This window comes from Macrotis lagotis, chromosome X, assembly GCF_037893015.1.
Source record: "Macrotis lagotis isolate mMagLag1 chromosome X, bilby.v1.9.chrom.fasta, whole genome shotgun sequence".
Classification (NCBI taxonomy): domain Eukaryota; kingdom Metazoa; phylum Chordata; class Mammalia; order Peramelemorphia; family Peramelidae; genus Macrotis; species Macrotis lagotis.
Window position 1 is genome coordinate 613,710,315 of NC_133666.1, and position 10,212 is coordinate 613,720,526.

Genomic DNA, 10,212 nt, shown 5'->3' on the forward strand with positions numbered 1-10,212 from the left:
TAAAGAGTCAATAGGTTCATCAGTCTCATTATTGTCCTTCATAATTGAAGAAGACCAAGACATCAAGTGAATGATGACTAGATCTTTATGGGACCACAGAAGCTCTTTTCATATAAGGAAACTAAGACCCAGGATTGCTAAATGACTCGCTCAAAGTCACACAGATAATAGCAGGAGTAGAATTTAAACTCAGGTCATTTGATTCCAGAATCAGTGTACTTTTCATTTCACTATACTGGTTTTGCCCTGTTCTACAGTAATTGTGAAATGAGGTGGGACTGAGGATAAGGGCTAGTTCTTGTCATCTTTCCTCTCTTTTTTTTTCTTATAAGGCCATGGGATTAAGTGACTTTCCCAAGATCACAAGCTAGGCAATTATGAAATGTCTGAGGCCGGATTTGAACTTAGATCCTCCTGATTCCAGGGTCAGTGCTCTATCCATTGCACTCCCCAGATGGCCCTATCTTTCCTCTCTTTGTCAACCTTTTAGTGCATCCACAAATCCCAGATCACTAGTGGTCAAATGGACCTCATTATAGGGTCCTAAGACTGGAAAACTTTGTCTTTACATCTTAAAAGGATACAGTGATATCCCAAAGAAAATAAAGTTCCTGGCCCAGGACTTGCTCAAAAATATGCTCCCTAACTGATTTCTGCAGGGATCTAAACTGGAGGTCAAGCCCCACTTTTTTCTTTACTCCCTGCCTCTTATCTCCAATGTCTTATCCAATTTCCCCAATGAACTATGGGAAAATTCAGAGCAGTGCTGCATTGTTTAATTAATTGCTATTACAATCTTCAAAGGAAATGGTAAGATGAAAGTTGTTTCTAATTACTGTGTTATGATGTCAGCATCATTGCATGCCCATGCTTCAAATTGATTTTATTAGAGTAGTAGATGAAGAATTAATTGAGTTGCTGTATGATTCGACTTTATTTCCCTCCCTTTAAGTGTTGAGCAGCATTCAGGGACAAAGAAAAGGAAAAAGCCTTTTGGGCTAGAATAACAATGAAGGCTAGGGGGAAGGGTAGAGAGCTAAAACTGGACTTTTTAATAAAGATCTCAAGAGCATGCCTGGTAGACTTGGATTCTTTCCCAGGTAAAATTCAATAGAATTGTAGAAGTTTAGAATTTCCAAGCTGAAAGAGACCTTAGGGCTCATCTAACTCAAGCTCCTATTTTTTTTATAGATGGGGAGACTTGAGTTATGAGCAAGAATGTGAATTCCCCGAGGATAATACAATGGTCAAATGCTATGTCTGATATCTGGAATACGTGTTTTCCTAATTGCCACCAATTGACATATCTTATCCATTCTTAAAGGATGAATCAAATGGCTGTTTTAAAACATTGAACCTTTCTCTAATCCTCCCAGTTTTAAATGATGTTTCTTTCCTCTGACCTCATAACACTTTGCATTCTTTTTGAGCATTCAGTGAATTGTACAGGCTTGACTGAATCAGAAAATGATTTGGTGCTCATAGAGCTATAACTAGCAATTTTAGCAACTGGAGATAAAATCCCACAAAATGCTACTCTGCCAAGAAGTATGACAAGCTCCCTAAAATCAGCTTTTCAAGTGAGTTCCCTATGCAACCACACCTCTCTGTTTTAAAAATCCCCTTTTTCTCCTCTTTAGAATATTTTCCTCCCATCTTTCATTCTTCAGAATTTTCCATCTAATTTTATAGAATTTTGGTTGACAGGCTCTTTCCTATTCTTTTTCTAAACCCTTTGAAATATATTCACCAAATTATAGGATGTAGCTCATACTGTTCTTGGCTTTTTCTGCTTCCTCTATAAAAAACTCAAGATAGAGTTTTCACTTTCTTCCAAATTTCCCAAAGTTTCTATCACATCATCTAATTTCTGTTTATTGGTGAAAATCAAATGCAGAATTGAATTCCATTTGTTAATCTTCTACTTTTGAAGAATGAAATTAACAAGTTAAGAAGTCATTCAATCAATCAATAAATGAAATATATCAATTAACAAATTTGAAGATCAATCAATGATATAGTGCATGCTTACCATATGCTAGGTACTTTTCATGGTATTGGGAGCACAAAGACAAAAGGAATAGTTTTCCTGTCCTCAGGTAGCTCATATTTTGGGCCAGGAAGTTGTATACAAACATACACACACACACACACACACACACACACACACACACACACACACACACACATATATATATATATATATGCACACACATATACATATAGACTACAAAAACATTAGAAAACAGGCAGATGGTTGCCTTGACTGGATGAAAGAACTAGTAGCTGATGAGGAGAAGGAGAAATACAAGAAAGAATTTTTGTATAATTTGATCTGAGTCTTGAAGGAAACCAAGGATTCTGACCAGACTTGGGAGACATTTACTACAAAGGCTTAGATAAAGAAGAAGAAACATCAACATCATGTGTAATGAAAAGAAAGATGTTTAATTTGACTGTATTGTAAGAATTTGTTCAAGGGAATAACTTGCAATAACATTGGACTGATAGGAAGGGATCAGATTATGAAGAGTTTGAAATGCTAATAATGCAGTTTATGCTTGGCCTGAGAAGTAATAGGACCACCTTGAGTTTATTGAGTAGAGGTGATATAGTAAAATCTCTGTTTTAGAAAAATTCTTTTGGCAGCTATGTGGAGGATGAAAACGAAATGGAGAAGATTGAAGCAGGGAGATTAATTAGTATGCTATTTCAGTAGAGCAGGAAATAAGTGAACTAGGTTGGTAGTTATGTGAATTGAGAGGAGGGAACATATACAAAAGATTTAGAGGTAGAAATAATAAGTTTTGGCAACTGTTTAGATGTGTAGAGTGACTGAGATTGAGGCAATGAAGACGATAGCAATGATAGGAAACATGGAGACCCTTATAAGAAGTTTTGGAAGAAGGGAAGAGAAAATAACATTTATTTAAATACCTTTCTTGCCAAGCACTGCAAAAAAAAGTGATTTTTATGTCTTACATCATTTGAATGTTGTTTTAAAGTGCTTTACAAATATTTCATTTGTGTTTTGAGGAAAAAAAGATGATAAATTCTTTTTGGATGTTTTGAGCTCAAAATGTCCATGTGACATTCAGTTCAAAATTTCCAATACATTTGTTATGATGCAGAATTTTGGGAGAAAGGCTAGAAAAGGTAGTCCAGGAGAGTTCCTAGGTCTATAAGTTATTAGCAGGTGACCTGAATGGTATTACAATATAGCATATTATGGAGTAGTCAGAGAGGGAGAAGCAGAACCAAGAGAGCAGTATAAAAAATTAGAAGGAAAAGTGTGTCCAGGAGGAAAGGAGAATTCACAGTAATAAATGAAACAGAGGTCAAGTAAAATGAGGATTGAGAAAAAGGCTAGTAGATTTGACAAATAAGAGAGTAGCTTTTTAGAGAGCAGTTTAAGTTGAATGATGAGTTTGGAAGCCAGCCTGCAGAAGATTTAAATAAGAGGAGAGGCAATGAAGGAGGCAGTTTTTTTCAAGTTTGGTTGAAAAAAAGGAGGGAGAGCTACAGGATAAACTAGTAATAATAAGGGATAAGGTTTAAATAGGATTTTTTTTTAAGGATGAAGAGACTTAGGCATGATTTATAGGTAGTGGGGAGGAAGTTAGTACATAAAGAAAGATTGAAGATTTAAAAGTAAGGGGGATTGATAAAGGGTTCATGTAGAGGAGCTGACCTTGGTGAGGAGAAAGGCCACCTTGTCATCAAAGACAAAGCAGGAAATAGTTGAAAATGTTGTTACAGGGTTTGAGAAAGTTGGAGAAAAGTACTCAGAATGGTCTTGGTTTTCTTCAATAAAACTGACTTGAAGTCCTCAGTTGAGAAGGTGGAGAAAAGGATGCTATGGGATACTTGAAGAGAGAAGAAAAGATTTAGAATGACTGCTGTGGTAAGATAAATAATAAATGCCTTGCTGCATTGAAAGCCCAGTTAATATTCATGTTCCATTGTAGTCGATCTAATCTACATAGCTATGTGACTTCCTCCAATTCTTTTAAAAAGCATGTGTGTAATAGTGGAGATAGACAAGAATGAGATTAATTCTAGGTCAGAGTTTAAGGGCAAGGGGAAATGCAAACTTGGATTAGGTAACTAAAAGGATGAGATTGGGAAAGGAGGAAAGAGAAAATTTTATGAAAGTACAAAGGGGTGGAGGGGTTAGAAGTATAATGAAGTTGAACAATAGAGTTAGAAGCAGTAAGGTTGTGAAAGAATAATATAATGGTTGAAGATTATGATTGAATAAAGGAATTTCAGAATTCTTGAGCATGGAAATGGAACAATTGTGCATGATGACAAGATCAAAGGAATTCTTTTTCCTGTAGAAAGTTCAGAGAGGGAGAAGTAGGCCATGTGAATTGAGAATTGAAGAATGAGGAACCTAGCAACTTTGACATTTCACCCTATATGCTGGTGACCACTAATAAAAGGGCAGTAGTTGTGTTGGAGAGGAAGGCAGTTAGAAATTGACCTCATTGATAAAAGGAGTAGAATATCTTATGGAATAGTAGATAATCCTACTAGTCCTTCAGTATCAAATAGGGCCACACCAACCAATCAAGTGATTGGCATGAGTTGCACTATTATGTTTATTACAGTGAGTGGTATGCTGCATAAGACATCCTTCTCACTTGCCTTTACCAGAATCATTCCCCTCCTTAGCCTAATTTTTAGGAAACAAGACTATTGGAGATAGTCTGGCTACTGCGTAAGTCTTTTGGGTCCTGAATTTAGGTTTTGCTTCTTCCCTTTTCAGTAAGATACCATGGTACTTCATCAGTGCCAGGCAAGCACAAGCATGTGATATTTGTCAATAGAATGTATCCAGTGAATCCTAACCTGTCTCTCGATGGACTAATCTTCAGTTTGGCCTTTCCTCTCAGACCTTCTCAGACATGACTGATAATTACAGCTTTCCTTCTGGAACCATTTATAGAGTATTCTACCAGTATAAGACTTCTAATCATGCATAATGAGTCCAGCTGTAATATCCATAGATAAGTACAGAGCTAGTGATGAAGGCAGATAAGTAGAAAGTTTCAGGTCATAATTCTTCTGTGAAGTTTCAAAGGGCATGACTGTAATCTCTATGATGGTCAGATTTGTGGAGCTCATTCTTGCTCATTATTCACTTCTTTTATTTTGGTAGAGTACTTTAGCATATATATAGATAATTGAAGTTCCCTATTATTACTCACCCTATATTATTTCTCTGTGTCAGATTTATGATTTCCTTTCTAGATTCTTTCCTTCCAGATATGTACCAATGGTAATATTGCTTCCATTTTTTGCCTTCAATAATTTTCCCTCAGATATCCTTCACCATGCTCTCCCATTTTGGTTTCTGAATTTCTTCTCATGATTTGGTGTAGTTTTCTACATTCATCCTTTTGTAAGTTTTTGAATTCCACCTTTTTCTATCACCCTTCCTTTCCACACCCTCCCCAAGGCAGCAATCTTATATAGACTGTACATGTACAATCATTTTTAATCTATTTCTATATTAGTGACACATACAAATATTCTTTTTAAAAATATCAAGGCTTTTACTTTTTTGAATACTTTTAAAATTTATTTTTCAGTTACATGCAAAGATAGTTTTCAACATTCATCCTTATGCAAATTTTTGAGTTTCTTATTTTTGAGTTTATTTTTCTTATATTTTCTTATATTTCCCTTCCCTCCCTCCTCCCCATGACAATAAACAATTTGATATAGGTTGTACATGCACAGTCATGTTTAATATATTTCCATATTAGTGATGCTGTGAAAGAAGAATTAGAATTAAAGGAAAAAACCATGAGAAAAAAGTCAAAAGCATAAAAGAAGCTTTAAAAAGTGACATAGCATACTTTGTTCTGCATTGAGACTCCATAGCTGCTTCTCTTTATGTGAATGACATTCTTAATAGGACTCTTAGGACCTTAATAGAACCTTGATCACTGAACTGCTGAAAGAAGTTGTTTCCATTATAGTTGATCATCTTACAATGTTGCTGTTAATGTGTACAATGTTTTCTTGGTTCTGATCACTTCACTCAGCATCATTTCATGCAAATCTTCCCAGGCTTTTCTGAAGACAAGTAGGTTATGATTGCTTACAGAAAAAGAGCACTCATAACATTCATATACCATAGAGTGTTCAGCCATTTGCCAATAGATGGTCATTATAAGGAGTATTTCACAAAATTTCACAAATACATCTATTAGTGAGCCTTTCCTTACAATGTCTTTCTCCTTCCTTATCCCTTTTAATCGGATCTATTTTTGCTTTTGCTTTGTGTGAGATCAGGAATGCTACCTTTTTTTATGCTTCAGCTGAAGCATAATATATTCTGCTCCAGCCTGTTACCTTTACACTATGTATATCTTTATGCTTTAAATGTGTTTTTTTGTATTGTAGAATTCTGTTTTTTTAATCCACTTTACTAACCATTTTTCTTTTGTGGGAAAATTTATCCCATTTAAGAAAACAAATTCTGTATTTCCCTCCATCCTATCTTCTCTCTTATTGTACTTTTCTCTCTCTCCTTCCCCCTTAACTCTTCTCACCAAAGTTTACTTTTAGCTGCTGCCTCTCTCAATCTGCCCTTCCTTCTCTTAATCATCTTCCCTTTTCTTCTCCCTTTCTCCTTTTACTTTACTTTTTAACTTTTATTTTAACTTTATCTTCTTTTATTTTCCTATTCCCTTTTATCAACCTTACCTTCCTCTTTTTCCTCTTCCCTTCCTACTTCATTGTAGAGTAGTATGAATTTCTAAACTCAATTGAGAATTCCCTCTTTGAGCCAAATCTTACTCAGTGTTCTTCTTTCCCTTTACTATAATGGGTCCTTTGTACCTCATCATGAGGTGTTATTCAAGCTTTAATGACTTCTTCTCTCAGTATAATCCTCTTTTTAATGTCTTAATTGTTTTATACCTCTCTTGTACTCACACCCTCTGTCAAATATTTTATCTGTCTTGATAGAAGTCCAATTTTCAAGGGCTGGTTGATTGATTATAAGCTTCATCACATAACTATCCCATTAGAAATATGATTCTCAGGACTCATAAGCATCATCGAATTATTTCACTACACCGTTTTCCTTTGTACTCTTCTTTTATCTGTCCCATTAGAAATACAATTGTCAAGAGTTAAAAGTTTGATTATATTTACAGTCTATTTCTATTTACACCTTCTGTCTAATTATGCTCCTTTCCACTATCCTAAGAGAAATATTGTTCTCAAGAGTTAAAAGTATTGTCTTCCCATGTAGGGAAGTATACAATTTAGTCTTATTAACTAACATGTTTTCCCTTTCCATTTATCTTTTTACATATCTCTTGAGTTTTGTATTTGAAGATTATTTTTTTTTGTTTATTTCTAGTCCTATCAGATAAGTTTGAAAGCTCTCTGTTTTGTTGAAAATTGATCTTTTCCCCTGAAAGAATCTGCTGAATTTTGCATGTTAGCTGATTCTTGCTTGTAATCCAAGTTCCTTTGTCCTCTGGAATATCACATTCCAGGCCCTTTGATCCTTTAATGTTGAAGTTGAAAGGACCTGAGTAATCCTGACTGTGACTTCCTGGTATTTAAATATCCTCTTTTTTGCCTGCTTGCTATATTTTCTCCTTTAGCTGAGAATTCTGAAATTTGGCTACAATATTCTTGGAGTTTTTATTTGGGGATCTCTTTTTTGGGGGGGTGATAGATGGATTCCTTTAATGACTATTTTGTTTTCTTGTTCTAGGATATCAGGGCAATTTCCTGAAAGATATTGTCCAGGCTCTTTTTTTGATTGTGATTCTTAGGTAGACTAATACTTCATAAATTATCTCTTCTGAATCTATTCTCCAGATCAATCATTTTTCCTAAGAGTTACTTTATATTTTCTTCTGTTTTTTTTTTCAGTCTTTTGGTTTTGTTTGATGGAGTCTTGGTGTCTCATGGAGTTATTAGTTTCCATTTGTCCAGTTCTACTTTTTGGGGTTTAATTTTCTTCAGTTAACATTGTAACTAACCTTTCTAGTTGGTTAATTTTACTTTTTTGATGAGTTGTATGCTTTTTCTATTTGGTCAAATTTACTTTTTGATGAGTTATATTCTTTTTTCTAGCTAGCCATTTTTAAGTTTAAAGAAGTTGATTTCTTTTTATTCAGTCAAATTTTCATAATTCTCCTGCATGACTCTAATTTCTTTTCTCAATTTTTCTTCCTTCTTTTTTCTTTGATTTTAAAAATCCTTTTTGAGCTCTTCCAAGAGATTTTTTTTGGATTTTAATCTAATTTCTAAACCCCTTTGAAGCTTCACTTGTAGACATTTTGTCACTGCTTTCTTCTTTTGAGATGGTGTTTTTTATCATCCCAGTAAGAATAGTAGGTTTTTATGTTGAGCACTTTTGTTTGTTTGTTTTTGCACATTTTGATAGTTGGTCTCTGCTCCTGGACACAGTGGGTAAAACACAAAGCTTTTTGTTCTGGGAGTCAGGGTCTGATCTCTGTTTTACTGCTTACCTAGGACATTGCCTATGTTTTGGTTACTATCAGTTTGTTCCTTGTTTTAGAGCAATCCAATCTAGTCCCACCTGTTACCCACCTGGGGCTCACACTCTGTTTTCTGAGTTGGGGTTTGGACCCTCACTGCTGGCCTGCTGCACCACTGACTTGCTTAGCCTGTACCTGAACTGCTCTGTGACTAATAGCCTGGCTTTTGAGCTCTCCTATTTATGTTGGGTTATACTTCCCCCTTTACATATGTGAGACAGACTTTTAATAAAGTTCCTCCATGATATCTTGATAACTTGTTTCATTCTTGTTTTTGTGGGATCTGTAACTTTATTTAGAGACTTCATTTAAAGTTGGGTAGGAGAAAGCTCTGGGAACTTCCTAGCTTTGATAGATCTTAATATTAATAGTTAATTCTTTTTTCTTTTGCCTATCATGTTTGTTAAAAAATTTTCCAATTACAAAGTAAAGATAGCTTTACCATTCATATTTGTGAAATTTTCCCTCTCCCTCCCTTCCCTGCTCCCACTCCATGACAGCAAACAATCTGATATAGATTTATATATGCACAATCAAGTTAAACATTTTTCAAAATTCTGTGAAAGAAGAATCAGAACAAAAGGGAAAACTGCAAGAAAGAAAAAACTAAAAAAAAACAAATAAAAAGTAAAAATAGTATGTTTTGATTTTGTATTCAGACTTTTAGTTCTTTCTCTGAATGAGAACAGCAACCCCCATCACAAGTCCTTTAGAATTGTTCCTGACCACTGGATCTTCAGAGAAGAATCAAGTCCATCACAGTCAACCATAACACAATGTCACTGCCAATGTGCACATTGCTCTCCTGGCTTTGCCTTCTCAACTCAGCATTAGTTCACGTAAGTCTTCCAAGGTTTTTCTGAAATCTACCTGCTCATCATTTCTTACAGAAAAATAGCATTATATGATATTCATATACCACAACTTGTTCAGCCACTTGTGTTAAGTGCTAGTAATACAAAAGATCATTCCTTCCTTCAAGTAACTCACAGTTGGATGATTGTACTGTAAGCCTCTAATTCATCCCTATTTTAATCTTTGCCAAGTTTTGTTATAAAATAGCCTAGGTGGAGCAGAGGATAGGATACTGAGTCTGGAGTCAGGAAGATCTGGGTTCAAATCTGGCCTCAGACACTTACAACTGTGTGTCTTTGGGCAAGTCATTTAACCATTTGCCTCAGTTTTCTCATCTTTATAATGAGTTGGAGAAAGAAAAGCAAACTACTCCAGTATCTCAGCTAAGAAAGCCACAAATGGGATCACAGAGAGTCTAATATGACTGAAATGACTGAATAACAATGAAATGGGGTTCTAAAAGCAGCTAGGGAAAGGTCCTTTAGTTATACCCTCCTCCACTTCCTCTACTTAGTTTTTAAATTAAAAAAAATGGGCACAGTGACCCTTCTACTTAGACTTTGCCTTTCTATTTGAAACTTTTATCTAGTATTACTTTATTCTTGAAAATGTTTGTAAGCAATTCTTTCAGTATTATAGACTGCACAGTGGAGAGAGTTCCAGGACTGGAGTCTAAAAGACCTGAGTTCAAATCCAACCTCTGATACTTACTATGTGTGTGACCTGGGACAAGTCACTTCACTCTGTGTCAGTTCCTTATCTGTAAAATGATTTGGAAAAGGAAATAGCAAACCACTTCAGTTATCTCTGCAAAGAA